The 19,922-nt window shown below is 41.1% G+C and overlaps 1 pseudogene; it reads right to left on the bottom strand.

Moving 5' to 3' along the window:
* Positions 1-1,014: 1,014 nt before the first annotated feature.
* LOC124010718 lies at positions 1,015-19,922 on the bottom strand (annotated as a pseudogene).

Here is a 19,922-nt window from a genome sequence, read left to right as displayed (position 1 = left end):
ACACACACACACACACACACACACACACACACACAGGTCCCTAATTTAATTAAAAACAGATTTCTGGAGATGGCCATTAGTGGAACTGTAACCTCTGCAGAATCAAATAAAAGGAAAATCAACTACAGCCTCTCCTACTGCATCAAACACTGCTTAAAGCAACAATATGTAACTTTTGGGCGATCCAACCAAATCCATAGAAATTTGAGTTATAGAATTTTCACTCCCATTGCAAGCAAGTCTAAGTGGTAGATCTGTTCTATGTGATAGTTCTATGCTTCCCATTTGGTTTTGTACACCAGCTTCAAAAATATGAATATACAATATTTTTGGTTATGGAAAATATATTTTTCAGAGGTTTAGATGGTAAAATGATTATCTACACAATGGCAGCTTGTTTTTTTCACATAAACTGAAATTAGGCAAACTACTAGAATTTTATCAACAAGGAAATGGGAGGATTTCAGTAGTACATCTTTAAAGAAGTTAAAGGCAGTGATGTAGTCCAGCCAGATCAAGGCAAGTCATCCAGTTAATTTAAGACTGTATAAACATAAGTGAGGGAAGAGAAGAGAGCTTTAGCATTCTCATACACAGACCATATTAGTATTTGTTGTGTTCACTTCTGGATGAGAATGAAAAGGAAGGGTTAATGCCACTGTGAGGTGAATGCCACTGTCTTCTTACCTCAGGCTTTGACTCACATTTAGGACTGTTTGACCTGCTGCTAAGGAGAACAGAAGTTCAAACTTTCTAATCAGATAACTTGAAAGAAAAACTGCAATACATACAATACACAGTATGTGTACTGAACTCCCAACAAATGCCTGTGAGGCATTGCATAATCTGCTGTTTCTACACGGCAACGCACACACATGGGTACATACACACAGATATATGCACACGCACAGAAACACTTACTGATAACAGATATTTTATACGCCTTGTCAAGAAGTTTTCTGTTGAACTCCACAGAATAAACTCCACTGTCTGTTTTCTTCAAGCCACTGATTTTCAGCTCTCCAGTAGTCTGGGCCAGGGTTGTGCGCTCTTGAAGGCAGCATAGATTTCCAGATTATCAAATTCCTTGTCCCACTCTGCCACGTAGCACTTCCCGTGCTTCCATAGGATGCTTGTGATGGGGTCAGTCACTGTGGACTTGTCCGGCGTCAACACGAGCTCACCTCCCACTTTAATAAGATAAAGATCTGAAAAGCAGACATTTCATACATGTATCAGAGTATCAATGTATCCAGGGTAACAAATTATGGTGAGGGTATAAATATGTAGTCCTAACCCTATTGGCATTGAAAGAGACATTATTATCAACCTTGACTTTTATGTATAGAATTCTGCATGCTGGGTGTATCTGGTCTATGTAGTTCGAACACCGTGACTAGTATGTCCCCCCCCACCACCACTACCACCACCGGAGCAGAAATGTATCTAGACTACACTACAGATTAAAGTCTTTGGGGACACCCTGTCCACTATTATATCAATATAGATCCTATTAAACCACTAGAGGGGCTATGTCACAGTCCTCAAAGTTCCAGAATGGGGCAAAAATAGCAAACATCTTGTTCAGGGAGAAATCCAAAACCAGTCTAATTGGATTGATGGCAGTAGAGGCATAGATGATGCACTTCCTGATTTTACTGATGCATGAGATGTATCAGAAATTGTGTAATGAAATTATAGTCAACCTAAAATAGTCATATAATTATAGATACAACTTTAATGTCCCAAGGGGAAAACTGTACATTACACACTCAACATAATACATACATTACACATAAGCCTTATCATACACTTCTCATACAGCCACGGGGAGGGATGTTGTCTCATACAATCTGTATAAATAGCCTTTAAGATTTACTGAATAAAAATATAAACGTAACATGTAAAGTGTTGGTCCCATGTTTCATGAGCTGAAATAAAAGATTCCAGAAATGTTCCATATGCACAAAAACACGCACAAATTTGTTTACATCCTTGTTAGTGAACATTTCTCCTTAGCCAGGATACAGTGCATTTGGAAAGTATTCAGACCCCTTGACTTTTCAGCATTTTGTTACATTAGCCTTATTCTAAATTGAATCAATCGTTTTCCCCCTCATCAATCCACAGACAATACCCCATAATGACAAAGCAAAAACAGGTTTGTTTAAATTTTTCGAAATGTACTAATAAATCAAAAATGTAAATATAAAATTACATTAGTATTCACACCCTTTACTCAATACTTTGTTGAAACACATTTGGCTGCGATTACAGCCTCGTGTCCTCTTGGGTATGACGCTACAAGCTTGGCACACTTGTATTTGGGTGTCTCCGTTTCTCTCTGCAGATCCTCTCAAGCTCGGTCAGGTTGTATGGGGAGCATCGCTGCGCATCTATTTTCAGGACTCTCCAAAGATGTTCAATCGGGTTCAAGTCCGGGCTCTGACTGGGCTACTCAAGGACATTCAGAGACTTGTCCCGAAACCACTCCTGCGTTGACTTGGCTGTGTGATTAGGGTCGCTGTCCTGTTGGAAGGTGAACGTCTGCCCCGCTCTGAGCGCTCTGGAGCAGGTTTTCATCAAGGATTTCTCTGTACTTTGCTCCGTTCTTCTTTCCTCGATCCTGACTAGTCTCCCAGTCCCTGCCACTGAAAAACATCCCCAAAGCACAATGCTGCCACCATTCTTCACCGTAGGGGTGGTGCCAGGTTTCCTCCAGACGTGATGCTTGGCATTCAGGCCAAAGAGTTCAATCTTGGTTTCATCAGACCAGAGTCCATCAGGTGCCTTTTGCCAAACTTTAAGTGGGCTGTCATGTGCCTTTACTGAGGAATGGCTTCTGTCTGGCCACTCTACCATAAAGTCCAGCTCTAGGAAGAGTCTTGCTGGTTCCAATTTTTTCAATTTAAGAACGATGGAGGCTACTGTGTTCTTGGGGACCTTCAATGCTGCAGAAATGTTTTGGTACCCTTCCCCACATCTGTGCCTTGACACAATCCTGCCTCGGGGCTCTACGGGCAATTCCTTTGACCTCATGACTTGGTTTTGGTTTTATATACACAGGTGTTTGCCTTTCCAAATCATGTCCAATCAATGTAATTGTCTACAGGTGGACACCAATCAATTTGTAGAAACATTTCAAGGATGATCCATGAAAACAGAGATGCACCTGAGCTCAATTTTGAGTCTCATAACAAAGGTTCTGAATACTTATATAAATAAAGGTATTTTTATTTTTATTTTTTATACATTTTCCAAAAAAATCTATAAACCTGTTCTCGTTTTGTCATTATGGGGTATTGTGTGTAGATTGATGAGAAAAAAATGAATTTAAACCATTTTAGAATAAGGCTGTAACGTAAGAATGCATTTTATTGCTATTTCTGACTAATCTACTTAGCTGGTAACTGTATGTAATGTTTTTGTGCTGGGCGCTGTCCTCAGATAATCGCATGGTATGCTTTCGCCGTAAAGCCTTTTTGAAATCTGACACAGCGGCTGGATTAACAAGAAGTTAAGCTTTATTTTCATGTATAACATATATTTTGAAGAATGTTAAATATTTGAATTGAGTATTTTTAATTACGCACTCTGCAATTTCCGTCCCACGTACCTAGAGAGGTTAAACTTGATTTGTGTCTGTAATAAAGCCTTTTTGTATAGAAAAAAATTCATTCTGATTGGCTGGGCCTGGCTCCCCAGTGGGTGGGCATGCCTATGCCCTCCCATGCCCACCCATGGCTGCGCCCCTACCCAGTCATGTGAATTGCATAGATAAGGGCCTACTGAATTTAATTGAATGATTTCCTTATATGAAACTCAGTAAAATCGTTGCATGTATATATTTTTTTCAGTATATTTAGCTTTTAAGAATCAGTAAGTTACAGGAATCAACTCATGTGGGACAAATATGTCTTGAGTGTATTGTAACCGCCAGAGCACTCTGTTACCAGGTAAACTGTCCACTTAAGTTTCATACATACCTTCATTCCCCTGCCCCTTTTCAGCTTTATCGGCATTGCTTTTCCCTGTTTTGGACACACACACACACACACACACACACACACACACACACACACACACACACACACACACACACACACACACACACACACACACACACACACACACACACACACACACACACACACACACACACACACACACACACACACACACACACACACACACACACACACACACGTGAGTAAAGGTCCCTAATTGAGTTAAAACAGATTTCTGGTGATGGCATTAGAGGAAAAGTAACCTCTGCAGAATCACACAGAAGGAAAACATCAACTACAGCCTCTCTCCTACGGCACCAAATGCTACTTAAAGAAACTTAAATTAACTGGATTACTTGCCTTGTTCTGGCTGGACTCCATCGGTGCCTTTAGCTGAGAAGAAGACTTGAAGAGGAGAAAAGTTGAGTTTAGCATTCTCATACACAGATCACATTAGTATTTGTTGTGTTCACTTCTGGATGACAATGAAAAGGATGCTAAGTGGTAGAATTCCAGTCGGATGACACGGTCTTACCATCAAGTGTCATTGACTTAAACAGCGACTTCATATTTAAAGTAATTAACAGAATTTAAATAAAATAGCAGTCAATGTATGATATTCTGAGATATGCAGATGAGCATCTATGCTACTTCCGCTTCATGACGTCTTAAATTAGCTGGAGGACTTGCCTGTGGTTTGGTTGTTTCCATCCCTGACTTTAACTGAAACAACCAAACCGGTACGGGTAGGCATAGTTGAGCTCCATGGTGCTGAATGGACAGCTCCTTGGTACAGGTAGGCATAGTTGAGCTCCATGGTGCTGAATGGACAGCACCTCTGTCTCGTAGACAGCTATATCATTCTACATACTTAATGAGGAGTGTGTGTGTGTGACGTTTGGTGTGGCGTTCTTTTATGTTTTTAATTTGTACACTTGGTTTGTAAACCATCTGTCAACGATGGTTTTACAGTGGTGATGTGTTGGGACTGATCTTGTTGATCGTGTACATACCCGCTACAAACGGACAAAATTATGAAAACGCTGCTGGCAGCGGAATCCGCAAAAAGTTCCTACTACAATGCAACTCAAACACGATGGATATCCAAATGGCCCATCTAATCCCTGATTGTCTGCGAGAGGATTACAAACCCAAACGCAAATGTGGAAAACTCGGGGGAATCAGACACCACCTCTCTTACCCACCACCTTGCTGATCAATGCCCAGTCACTGAGGGGAAAGAGGATGAGCTGTCAACGACTCTGCGCTTCCACCACGAATACCGGGAGGCCTGTTTGTTGGCGTTTACTGAGACTTGTTTGGATGACAGAGTACCAGACAGGGAAGTGGCTTCACACTGGTCAGAGCGGACCGTTATCTGACCGTTACAGGGAAACATCACGGTGGGGGAGTCTGCCTGCTTGTCAGGGACCAGACTCCGTACCCCGACATTGAACTGCTTCTGTGTCACTGTGACCCTACTATCTGCCCTGTGAGTTCCCCAATTGTTTGTTACCATTGTGTACATTCAACCAAAAGATAATGTAACAAAAGCATCAGAGATTATTCATTATCTGTCACAGAAACTGGAATCCATCTCCCCCGACGCACCCACATTTATTTGAGGGGATTTTAACAACTGTACTTTGCACTAGGTCCTGTTCACGTACCACCAGTATGTGAAATGTCACACTAGAAAAAATAAGACTCTTGATTTGTGCTCTGGGACAATAAATGCTACCTCTGCCACCACCAGACCTCCCCTGGGGACATCAGACCACAATCATGTCTACCTCCGTCCAACCTACTGAGGGAGAAACCTACAGTTAAAACTGTCCACATCTGGAACGACAATAGTGTCACTCGTCTCCAAGGGTGTTTTGACTGTACTATGTGGGAGGTACGAGGATAGCAGCTCTGATCTTGATGAACTCACAGGTATCGTTCAGACTATGTGAACTTCTGTGTTGAGTCACTTGTGAAAATCTTCCCTAACAATAAGCCTTGCGTATCAAAACATCTAAAATCACTACTTAATGGGAAGAAGGCAGTTTATGAGGAGGGTAATAGACAGGCTTTAAGAGACGTACAACATGAGATCAAAAGACAGATACTGGTGGACAAGGACGCATAAAGGAAAGGGTGGAGAGGACCCTCTCCTCAGAAAACTCATGGGTGGCCTGGCAAGGGATTAAATCCATGGCAAGTGCCCTCCACATAGACAGGGGAAAACCAATGTTGAGCTTGGGAGACATGAGGGCCAGAACATGACTAATGAACTGGATGTTTTCTTCTCAAGATTTGAATCTGACGACCTTGTGTTGGAGCTAAAACAAATGGAAGCATCATTACGAATGTTTGAGAGGGTTGTTGTTAAACAGGCTGATGTTGTGAAGTTGTTCCTGGATGTAACTCCCACTAAAGCCCAGACAAAATAACTGGGCATGTGTTAAAGCACTGGGCTGAACAATTGGCTGGTGTTTTTTTCATTTTACAATCCTCGGTCGACCAGCAACACATCTAATCCCTCTGTGCTGAATGACTACCGCAACGTCACCTTGACATCCTTAGTAATGAAATGATTTGAGGAAATTGTGAAAAGTCATTCTCCGCGCCACCGAGAAGCTCCTCGACCCATTTCAGTTTGCCTATCAGCCCAGCAGAGGAGTTGATGACGCCATTCCTAATCTTCTCAACATAAGTCTATAGACATCTAGAGGGTGTAGTCTCCTTAACATGGTCTATAGACATCTAGAGGGTGTAGTCTCCTTAACATGGTCTATAGACATCTAGAGGGTGTAGTCTCCTTAACATGGTCTATAGACATCTAGATGGTGTAGTCTACTTAACATGGTCTATAGACATCTAGAGGGTGTAGTCTCCTTAACATGGTCTATAGACATCTAGAGGGTGTAGTCTCCTTAACATGGTCTATAGACATCTAGAGGGTGTAGTCTCCTTAACATGGTCTATAGACATCTAGAGGGTGTAGTCTCCTTAACATGGTCTATAGACATCTAGAGGGTGTAGTCTCCTTAACATGGTCTATAGACATCTAGAGGGTGTAGTCTCCTTAACATGGTCTATAGACATCTAGAGGGTGTAGTCTCCTTAACATGGTCTATAGACATCTAGAGGGTGTAGTCTCCTTAACATGGTCTATAGACATCTAGAGGGTGTAGTCTCCTTAACATGGTCTATAGACATCTAGAGGGGGCCAAATCCCCTGTCGGAGTTTTATTTGTTGACTCTTCTTCTGTTTTCAACACAATCCAGCCTTACATTCTGTCACAGAGATGCATTCGGGAATTCTCCTAAGATGGGGGGGCTGCTTTTGTGGCTGTTGGGACTTCCTGAGCCAGAGGTCACAGCGGATCAAAGTAGGTCTCCACATGTGGGACATACGCACCATCAACAGAGGCTCTCCTCAGGGGTGTGTTTGTCCCCACTCCTGTACACTAATAGTTGTACTAGTTACCATCCTGACAGACACCTCAATAAGTTCTCTGATGACACTGCCTTGATCAGCCTGTTGCATGATGACGAGGAACAACATGTCCCGGTCCTTTGTAGAGTGGTGTGATGAATTACACTTGGTCCTCAATACCAACAAGACCAAAGAGATGTTCATAGACTTCAGGAAGCGTATTAACACCAACCTCTGCAACATCTTTCAGAGGTCAGAATATAGAGATTGTAGATGAATACAAATATCATGGTATCTCTTGGACAATAAGCTTCAGTGGAGTAAATGTACAGACCTGATCTACAAAAAGAGTCAATAGAGACTGTACTTTCTCAAAAAGCTGGGATCTTTTAATGTTGACTTTACTATATACTGACAATGTATTGTTTGTTGGTTTGGCAATGCCACTGTCAGCCAGAGAAATATGCTGAGATGGATTATCACCACAACAAGCAAGGTACTTGGAGTCACACAGACAGTCCTGGAGGGTCCCTTAAGGTCAGGGTCCTCCGCAAGGCACAAAATCATTTTGGACCCAAGCCACTTTAAACATGTAGATGACACTGCAACAACATTTCCCCATGGGGACAATAATGTCAGTAAAGTAGGAACTGCAGGAATTTGTTCCAACTAGGCACCACACCAGACCAACTGAGCTAATTGATCAGTTCAGTGATTGCCTAAATTCAACACACCTGGTCTTCTAGGTCAGTTAAATCAAAAACATGAAGTGCCTGCGGCCCTCCAGGACCAGGGTTACCTACCCCTGCAGTAGATAAAATACTGTAAGCTCTAAAAGATACAAAACCTGCAAAGGATTCGAGACGCTCTGATACAAGCTTCATCTCTAAACCAGCAACAATCATATCAACCAAAACAACATGGAAACAGTTGTCAGAACTGAAAGCGTCCTGAATGACAACCATGGAGTAAATCAATTGCGAAATAATAGGCTTTTCAACAGTACAAACTAGCAAGAGATGACAGTGACAATCTTTATCCACAGTGTTACCTCTATGGGTGACATTTTGCAGTGCAAAAATGCACATATGTAAAGATAAACCAAAACCAAGCAGGTTATTTCAAATACTCATCACAAGTACATCATTTACATTAAACATTTTCCTTGCAGATTCCAACTGCATCATTCACATTCAATATATGCTATTCCACACACTGCTAGCTTTAAACTCACATTAGTAATCACCTTCTCATAATGTATGTAGACGTCACTAAAACATGTTCTTCAAATAAATGTCACCACTAATAATATGAGAAACACATTTCTGACAACATCTCCACATATCTGCATGGTCAAAATGTCCCTATAGAAGTACCATGTAAAAGGGGTGTTAGTGTTACTACCTGTGTTAGTGGGCTGATTGTTATTATTCTGATTCATGGAGTAATCTCTAGAAGACTTCTCTCCTACAATGCTGTAAAACTGTATCCAGGGCAACAGTATTCTGATTGTTGCCTGCATCCCCTGTAAAGTTACACCATCCATCAACATTGTTTACTGTAAACAGAGTAGAATAGGTTCCTTGAATTCAGGAAGGATTTGCCCTTTAAATTTGCATAAGAGAAAACATGGAAATATTCTGGGTTGTGGGATTACTGCTGTGGACTCTCTCTCACACACACACACAGATTAAACGTTTTCTGGAATGGGACAAATACAACACTACTGTCCTGTGCTGAGGAAGCATGTGTGTAGTGCATGGAAGGTTGTGAATATAGTACAATACATGAATAATGTTGTGTTTGTTTTACTTTGGGGACCCTGTCAGCAGGTTGCTTATGGATCAGAGTCAAGTTAAGGTAAGTAACACTTACCACAAATTCTACCATAAATTCCACCAAAATACGTTCTCAAAAAGTCGATCAAGGTGTCTTGGGGATATTCTGAGATGAAATAGAAACTCAAAAATGTAAGACAATAACATTTTCATTCAAATGGTTCTTTGTTTTCACTGGAATCAAAATGTTCTGTGAAGTAGTGAGTATGAATAATTGAGACAGGAAGAGACAGAATCATCCTACCTTTCTTTTTCTTCCACACCAAAAATCCTGAGGAGTACAAATATACACATTTTATTTTCCATGTTGATCCATGGTTCAGTAGCTTATGTGTCATGTTTAACAGAGTGAGAAATAACCCCTCTTAAAGTACAAGTCTGTGTATTAACCATTCTGTCAGCTGTTAAGTGTGACTTCACCCACATTTACATGCTTAAGCTGCAATAAGGAGACATCATTTCTGAGAGCATGCGTACAGTACCTGCACCAGGCCGACTTCAATGTGAAAGTAACCCATGCATAAAACAGCCGACGACGAATTTAAACTATGCTAGATAAATACTAGACATGCATTGAAATAAAAGCCATACATCAAATGACATACTAAGGCCTACAATCGACAAGGACGCATGAAGACAACAAAAAAATAAACACATTTCGAAAATCACAAACTCTACACATGCTTTTTTAAGGGAACCTAAGGCTGCGTCCGTGACTCAGCACCGCCTCAGGACAGGTAGGCATAGTGGAGCTCCGTGGCGTGGTGCTGAATGGACAGCGCCTCTGTCTCGTCGACAGCTATATCATGATTTAGTTTGTGGGCAGTTAGACATTTTTTGGGCACGGTTAGGTAGCCTACAATGCGCATATGAAAATCATAACTGACACGCAGAACTTTAGAAATGGTAGGAATAACTGTAAATTGGCTCTCCAGATGAAAAAGGTTGCCGACCCCCTAGACTATAGCCACCCTTGTGGAACGGAGCATACAGTGTAGATCTATAATGACCTCCTGGGAACTCATGATAGTTTCTTCAACGACAAAGGAGAAGAGAACATGAACAGACTAAAAACCATAAGTAGCCTAGCTTTATAAAACAAACAGGACATGTATTTTGGGGAAGTCGTTCAGTTGTGTTTCTTTTTATAACAATACATGAAACCAAAATGGCACTAGCCTCCTGGGCCGAATGAATGAAGATAGCAATTAGGCTACAGCTATCACAACCTATATTTTAATAGCTATAAAATAGCTTTTGGTTTTGAATGGTCACCAAAAAGGAGGACTCCACCACCTCCCAATTCCCTGGCTATCAGATTACAAGGTTTACAAGGCCGAGTTCAAATCCTGACATCAAATTCAAAGCAATCGGTGACCAGCCTAAACTGCTGACCGGCAAAACAAACTGTCACTCTCTACTTTCTAAAAGTGAAACAAAAAGGTACTATGCTGGCAGCTGCTCTCCGAGCCAATGATTTTAGTCTACTTTTTAGTCTACTTTAAATGATTGTTCTTGAGTGACTGCTAGACCCCGCTATACCCAATGGAAACCCCCAGGGTTAGGTGTGACTGATTACATGTAACCTACCCAACCAGGGAAACACCACAATTCTTATGGTAAAGCCAAACACACACACAGCCAAAATGAATCATCATGTTATGGACCTGCAGATAGGCCTTATGCACCGTCACATATTACAGTTATAGTGGATGGTCGACATGGTATCGAACATGTAGCATACTTGTGCGACTAAGGGAGAATATCAATGGCATACTCCTTGCATCCTCTCTCCTACTTCTCAAAACACATTGGATGAGAAAGACAGGGGTCCCTCCCCTCTGACCTTCTCCTCCAATAGGTTTTGAGAAGGAAGAGAGGAGAGAGAATGCAAGGAGTAAATAATTCAGATTCTACCCATGACTTATTATTAGCAGTTTTCTAACATTGTTTTATTGATTTGTGATGTACTTCAAGCGCGCCGCGACGGTGGGAAGTATTTCCATAAAGTTCAGCTTTCCCAACTTTGTTTCCGCCCTGTTCACGACCCTCGTCCATGCTACCATCTGTCCCCCACACACGTTGCTTCTCTTCCATTGGAAATAAATGGCTTTCCGTGGTTTCATCACCCATATCGTCTTCAGAGAGGCACTGTGAGCCTTTTCTTTAAAGTCATGTTTGTAGTTTGTTTGTAACAACAGTTGTATAGTATGTTGACTGATTTTTGCTGATTCATTCAGACTGGACTAATCCATATTGTGCCGGTCCAAATTGGTGCCTCCCTGTGACACATTATGAAGACTGTTCCCTACGGCAGGTGGTGCATCTAACCCCTTGTCTTGACTGTAGCAGTAGCCTGAACAGTCCTGTAATAACAGGTAGAACAGGTATCCCCTTCAGGGGGTATAGCTCACTGTTGTTGGTGCTGTTATGTCAATCTGGGATTCACAACTATGTACATCTGTTACTATAGATGTGCTGTTCTTACCTATTATGACAGCAAACACTACAATGGCAACGACAACCAAAGCAGCAACAACAGCACCGATATTGGAATGCTCTGAAATGAAAACACATTTTGTATTGATACTTTTGACAGGAGTTGATCAGGAACTCAACATTTTGCCACACTCAAAATGTCCTACAACACTAGCAGTGTTACTAACATATCAATACATTAGACTGTAACACACTTATGAGTGTCCACTCACCTGGACCAAACACCTCTCCAACTGGCTCACTGACTTGCGAACTAACAGCATTACTCAGCTTGCAGGTGTACTTGATACCATTGGTTGATTTAGAGACACTTAGCTGTTTGTCTAAGACATTGGACGCCCTCTCTCCCTGTTTCCAGCTGTAGGTGACTGGTTCAGCATCAGTGGTGTCACCCTCACAGGTCAGAGTGCAGGAGGTTTTGTCTGGGTTACAGGAAGAAGTGATGGTGGGTTTGGGGACTGCCTCTGTAAATAGAGGAAAGAAACAGGAATCATTTGGGAAAAAGCTTGTGAGGCACTGCAATACATAACCTGCTGTTTCTACACGGCTGCAACACGACTGTTGCGTTATATAGACTGCTGTGCTATATAGGCTGTTGTCTGTTGTGTTATAGACTGTTGTGTTATATAGACTGTTGTCTGTTGTGTTATAGACTGTTGTGTTATATAGACTGTTGTCTGTTGTGTTATATAGACTTATCTGTTGTGTTAAATATACTGTTGTGTTATATAGACTGTTGTGTTATAGACTGTTGCGTTATATAGACTGTTGTGTTATGGACTGCTGTTTTATAGACAGTTGTGTTATATAGACTGTTGTTATATAGACTGTTGTGTTATATAGACTGTTGTGTTATAGACTGTTGTGTTATATAGACTTGTCTGTTGTGCTAGACTGTTAGACTGTTGTGTTATAGACTGTTGTGTTATATAGACTGTTGTGTTATAGACATTTGTGTTATAGACTGTTGTGTTATATAGACTGGGTTACAGGAAGAAGTGATTGTGGGTTTGGGGACTGCCTCTGTAAAGAGGAAAGAAACAGGAATCAATTAGGAAAATGCTTGTGAGGCACTGCAATACATAACCTGCTGTTTCTACATAACCACACAAGCACACACACAAGCACACAGAAACACTTACTGATAACAGATAATGTATATGTCTGGTCAAGCAGTTTGCTGTTGAACTCCACAGAATAAACTCCACTGTCGTTTTCATCAATCCACTGATTCTCAGCTCTCCAGTAGTCTGGTCCAGGGTTGTACGCTCTTTGAAGGTACCATAGATGTCCAGACCACCAAAATCCTTGTCCCACTCTGCCACCTTGTTCTTCCCATGCTTCCATAGGATGCTTGTGATGGGGTCAGACACTGTGGACTTGTCCGGCGTCAACACGAGCTCACCTCCCATTTTAAGATCTGGAAAAGCATTTCATACATGTATCAGAGTATCAATGTATCCAGGGTAACACATTATGGTGAGGGTATAAATATGTAGTCCTAACCCTATTGGCATTGAACTGACATTATTATCAACCTTTACTGTTTATATCTAGAATTCTGCTTATTGTTTATATCTAGAATTCTGCTTGCTGGGTGTATCTGGTCTATGTAGTCTGAACACCGTGACTAGTATGTCCCCCCACCACCACCACCACTGGAGCAGAAATGTATCTAGACTACACTACAGATGAAAGTCTTTGTCTACACCCTGTCCACTATCACATCACTAGCTAGGTTTCCATTCAATTTGCGACAGATTTTCATGCTATTATTCTAAAATCTGCATAAAACAATAATTACATTTCCCCTCAGAGATATTTTTCCATCAGACTGACTTTTTGATGATAAAAGTCTGAGTTACGAGGTAGTGTACATAGCCCTCCACACCTCTCTGATTCAGAGGGTTTGGGTTAAATGAGGAAGACACATTTCAGTTGAATACATTCAGTTGTACAACTGACTAGGTACCACATTCCCTTTCACTTTACATAAAAATAACTTTTGCAGATAAATTCCCATGTACCAAATGAAAAATACAAGTTTAAATGGGTTCCAAAGCATTTTCAACTATACTGATGGTTTGTCACAAACTGCTACGTTATATAGACTGTTGTGTTATATAGACTGTTGTGCGTTATACAGACGGTTGTGCATTATACAGACGGTTGTGCGTTATACAGACGGTTGTGCGTTATATAGACTGTTGTGCGTTATACAGACGGTTGTGCGTTATACAGACGGTTGTGCGTTATACAGACGGTTGTGCGTTATACAGACGGTTGTGCGTTATACAGACGGTTGTGCGTTATACAGGCTGTTGTGCGTTATACAGACGGTTGTGCGTTATACAGACTGTTGCGGTATATAGATTGTTGTGCGTTATACAGACGGTTGTGCGTTATACAGACTGTTGCAGTATATAGACTGATGTGCGTTATACAGACTGTTGTGCGTTATACAGACTGTTGTGCGTTATACAGACTGTTGCGGTATATAGACTGTTGTGCGTTATACAGACGGTTGTGCGTTATACAGACTGTTGCGGTATATAGACTGTTGTGCGTTATACAGACGGTTGTGCGTTATACAGACTGTTGTGCGTTATACAGACTGTTGTGCGTTATACAGACTGTTGTGCATTATACAGACTGTTGTGCGTTATACAGACTGTTGTGCGTTATACAGACTGTTGTGCGTTATACAGACTGTTGTGCATTATACAGACGGTTGTGCGTTATACAGACTGTTGTGCGTTATACAGACTCTTGTGCGTTATACAGACTGTTGTGCATTATACAGACTGTGGTGCGTTATACAGACTGTTGTGCGTTATACAGACTGTTGTGCGTTATACAGACTGTTGTGCGTTATACAGACTGTTGCGGTATAAAGATTGCAGTCTGTTGTGTTATATAGACTGCTGTGTTATATAGACTGCTGTGCGTTATATTTTTATTTTATTTAACCAGGTAGGCCAGTTGAAAACAAGTTCTCATTTACAACTTCGACCTGGCCAAGATATAGCAAAGCAGTGCGAAAAAAATCAACAACACAGAGTTACACATTGTATAAACAAACATACAGTCAATAACACAATAGAAAAATCTGTATACAGTGTGTGCAAATGAAGTATGGAGGTAAGGCAATAAATAGGCCAATGGTGGCAAATTAATTACAACTGAGAAATTTACACTGGAGTGATATATGAGCAGATGAGGATGTGCAAGTAGAAATACTGGTGTGCAAAAGAGCAGAAAAACAAAAACAAATATGGGGATGAGGTAGGTAGTTGGTTGGATGGGCTATTTACAGATGGGCTGTGTACAGCTGCAGAGATCGGTAAGCTGCTCTGACAGCTGACGCTTAAAGTTTAGTGAGGGAGATATAAGTCTCCAACTTCAGTGGTTTTTGCAATTCGTTCCAGTCATAGGCAGCAGAGAACTGGAAGGAGAGGCGGCCAAAGTAGGTGTTGGCTTTGGGGATGACCAGTGAAATATACCTGCTGGAGTGCGTGCAACGGGTGGGTGCTGCTATGGTGACCAGTGAGCTGAGATAAGGTGGAGCTTTACCTAGCAAAGACTTATAGATGACCTGGAGCCAATGTGTTTGGCAATGAATATGTAGCGAGGACCAGTCAACGAGAGCATACAGGTCGCAGTGGTGGGTAGTATATGGGGCTGTGGTGACAAAACGGATGGCACTGTGATAGACTGCATCCAATTTGCTGAGTAGAGTATTGGAGGCTATTTTGTAAATTACATCGCCAAAGTGAAGGATCGGTAGGATAGTCAGTTTTACGAGGGTATGTTTGGCAGCATGAGTGAAGGAGGCTTTATTGCGAAATAGGAAGCCGATTCCAGATTTAACTTTGGATTGGAGATGCTTAATGTGAGTCTGGAAGGAGAGTTTACCGTCTAGCCAGACACCTAGGTATTTATAGTTGTCCACATATTCTAAGTCAGAACCCTCCAGAGTAGTGATGCTAGTCGGGCGGGCGGGTGCGGGCAGCAATCGGTTGAAGAGCATACATTTAGTTTTACTTGCATTTAAGAGCAGTTGGAGGCCACGGAAGGAGTGTTGTATGGATTTGAAGCTCGTTTGGAGGTTTGTTTACAGTGACCAAAGAAGGGCCAGAGGTATACAGAATGGTGTCGTCTGCGTAGAGGTGGATCAAAGAATCACCCGCAGCAAGAGCAACATCATTGATATATACAGAGAAAAGAGTTGGCTGCGGGGGGTGCAGAGCTGTTGACCGGGGTTGGGGTAGCCAGGTGGAAAGCATGGCCAGCCGTAGAGAAATGCTTCTTGAAATTCTCAATTATCGTGGATTTATCAGTGGTGACAGTGTCTCCTAGTCTCAGTGCAGTGGGCAGCTGGGAGGAGGTACTCTTATTCTCCATGGTCTTTACAGTGTCCTAAAACCTTTTGGAATTAGTGCTACAGGATGCAAATTTCTGTTACAGGCTGCTGTGCTTTATAGACTGCTATGTTATATAGACATTTGTCTGTTATATAGACAGCAGTGTTATATAGCCTGCTGCATTATATAGCCTGCTGCATTATATAGACTGTTGTGTTATATAGCCTGCTGCATTATATAGACTGTTGTGTTATATAGACTGTTGTGCGTTATATAGACTGTTGCGCAATATAGACTTGTTTTATATAGACTGTATTTTATAGACTGTTGTGCGTTGTATAGACTGCTGTGTGTTATATAGACTATATTATATAGAGTGTTGTGTTATATAGACTGTTGTGCGCTATATAGACAGTTGCGCTATATAGACTGTGGTCTGTTGTGTTATATAGAGTAGACTGGTGCGTTAAATAGACTGCTGCATTATATAGACTGGTGCGTTATATAGACTGTATTATAGACTGTTACATAGTAAATGTGCCCAATCTGGTCTTGGCACATGCGCTCTAGCCAACAGCTACAGTGGGGGTAAACTATCTACATTATGACATTATTATTTTTATTTGTCAAATGGCCGCAAAGCATTGATCATCATGTCACCAAAATAACAATACCAATTTCTGGCCAGACAGTATCATATACATGGGCCACACATAGTAAGACAGAGGGCGTTGTTTCACTTGCTAGTTTCAGCAGGGAGGAAGAGGCTAAGCGAGAGGGTTCACTCTCACCAAAATCTGTCCTGAATAAGTCCGCAGTCTCCGGACAATTCTTGCACATTGTTACATTGTGTGAATTGTTTTCCCTTTTGATTTTGATCAATACCCCATGTAAAGGGAAAGGGGATACCTTAGTCAGTTGTACAACTGAATTTATTCTACTGAAATGTATCTTCTGCATTTAACCCAATCCCTCTAAAATGCGTATTTCTGTTTTCTAAAAATTTGTAATAATTTGGCAAAGATTTCTAAAGACCTGTTTTCAGTTTGTCATTATGGGGTATTGTGATGAGGAACATTTTCTATTTAACCCATTTAAGAATAAATCTGTAACGTAACAAGATGTGTAAAAAGAGGTGTGAATACTTTGTGAATGCACCGTATGTAACCAGTAGGCCTGAATACACCATTCATCACTGTCATTTGGTTACATTAACTACTGTTACTGCAAGCATTCCACTCATTTACCGTCATCATTTTTGGAGTGGAAACATTGTTTGCAGAGTTCACAACCTACTACACTTGTGAGAAACAAATTTAGGTTCATTTAATAACCGTCATTTAGGAGTTGTACATTTTTTTATTGTCTTTTGTTTTCAGTGCTCCATGTGAGCAATGAGCATGTGTAGTTTCTCTGTCCTGATAATGTGGAGGGAGCGTGCAGAACTAACCAGTTGAATGGGCCTTTGTTATCCATAGGTGGACACGGCTTGCGCGTTCACCATTTTTGTTTTTTGCAAGGTGTTATAGTGAAGCTCTTATCTTACCGTTTCTACCTATCTGCATGAAAGTTTAAGCACGACTGGCCCTTAAATGTACACGGAGAGCTAACATTAATGATATGCATGTACATCTCTCATGGAGAGCTAACATTAATGATATGCATGTACATCTCTCATGGAGAGCTAACATTAATGATATGCATGTACATCTCTCATGGAGAGCTAACATTAAAGATATGCATGTACATCTCTCATGGAGAGCTAACATTAAAGATATGCATGTACATCTCTCATGGAGAGCTAACATTAAAGATATGCATGTACATCTCTCATGGAGAGCTAACATTAAAGATATGCATGTACATCTCTCATGGAGAGCTAACATTAATGATATGCATGTACATCTCTCATGGAGAGCTAACATTAATGATATGCATGTACATCTCTCATGGAGAGCTAACATTAAAGATATGCATGTACATCTCTCATGGAGAGCTAACATTAAAGATATGCATGTACATCTCTCATGGAGAGCTAACATTAAAGATATGCATGTACATCTCTCATGGAGAGCTAACATTAAAGATATGCATGTACATCTCTCATGGAGAGCTAACATTAAAGATATGCATGTACATCTCTCATGGAGAGCTAACATTAAAGATATGCATGTACATCTCTCATGGAGAGCTAACATTAAAGATATGCATGTACATCTCTCATGGAGAGCTAACATTAAAGATATGCATGTACATCTCTCATGGAGAGCTAACATTAATGATATGCATGTACATCTCTCATGGAGAGCTAACATTAAAGATATGCATGTACATCTCTCATGGAGAGCTAACATTAATGATATGCATGTACATCTCTCATGGAGAGCTAACATTAATGATATGCATGTCAATCTCTCATGGCTGAAAGTGGAGGAGATTGACTTCACCAATACTTGTTTTTGTAAGAAGTGTTGACAATCTGAATGCACTGAGCTTGTCTGTTTAAACTACTAGCTCACAGCTCAGACATTCATGCATACCCCACAAGACATGCCACCAGAGGTCTCTTCACAATCCCCTAGTCCAGAACAGACTATGGGAGGCGCACAGTACTACATAGAGCCATGACTACATGGAACTCTATTCCACATCAGGTAACTGATGCAAGTAGTAGAATGAGATTATAAAAACCAGATAAAAATCCACCTTATGGAACAGCAGGTACCGTGAAGAGACACACACACAGGTAGACACACACATACACACACAAATGTTAGCACACACACTCTACACAGATGTACATTGTAATATTGTTGTATGGTGGTAATATACATTTTGTATTGTAGATGTGTAGTGGTGTAATAATGTCATATGATGTACTGTTTTATCTTTGTTTTGTGTGTAATGTAAGTAAGTGCCTTAATGTGTTTGGACCCCAGGAAGAGTAGCTGCTGCCTTGGCATCCCAAATACTTTAGGGGAAGCCAGCCTCCTTTATCTGGCCTCTGGATCTGATGTGGTCTGGACAGAAATAGTATAACATGCCATATTCTTTTGGTCCAGACAGAATCAGATACATTGTCTACACATACAGAGACAGAGGAGCATTGTTTCGCTTGCTCGGGTTCTTTATCTGAGATTGATGGGTCTTACTGTCGGAGTGCGTCTCAGTCAAATAAATGATCAATATGTCAATATTTTATTTGGATGGGCCCCCCTAAGGCTCGCCCATAACGCAGGGCCTGCCATGATCACGCAGACCCGTCTGTAGGTTTTAGCCTTGGTTAGGCCAGGATTCAACATCTGATCACTTCCTGAAGTTGGCTCTGTGTGTAGCTAAACGGAATATTAAGGGTGCGGTCCGTAACGTTACCCACACAGGCGTCGTTTAAAACCATTATTCAATAGGAAGAGTGTGTTTAGGCCATAACTCCATAATGTCGTTTATGATTTCAGATTGCCGTGTTCCTTATTTTCTTTGATATGAATCCCACTCGGCGGCTGCAGCGCGGTGTTCATAAGGCACGTTTAGTATGTGATGTTGTATGCTAGGCTATACAACTAGCACACAATAGCAAACAAGTAGCCTAACAAATATTAGGTAGGCCAAACGCAACCGCCAGTTGGTTCAACTTACCTTTGGAGACCACCGTTCGCACCAGATACAACCAGAAGCACAATCTGATAAGCTTAAGTTTGGACATCTTTGTTAGTTCGTTCGTTTATTTCTATAGTAAATAAAAGTAAGTTCAAATGAGATATGCTAAAACATTATGTGGTTCATAACC

This window comes from Oncorhynchus gorbuscha, linkage group LG23 (genome assembly GCF_021184085.1).
Source record: "Oncorhynchus gorbuscha isolate QuinsamMale2020 ecotype Even-year linkage group LG23, OgorEven_v1.0, whole genome shotgun sequence".
In the NCBI taxonomy this organism is placed as follows: Eukaryota; Metazoa; Chordata; class Actinopteri; order Salmoniformes; family Salmonidae; genus Oncorhynchus; species Oncorhynchus gorbuscha.
This window is presented reverse-complemented; position numbering and strand designations above follow the sequence as displayed.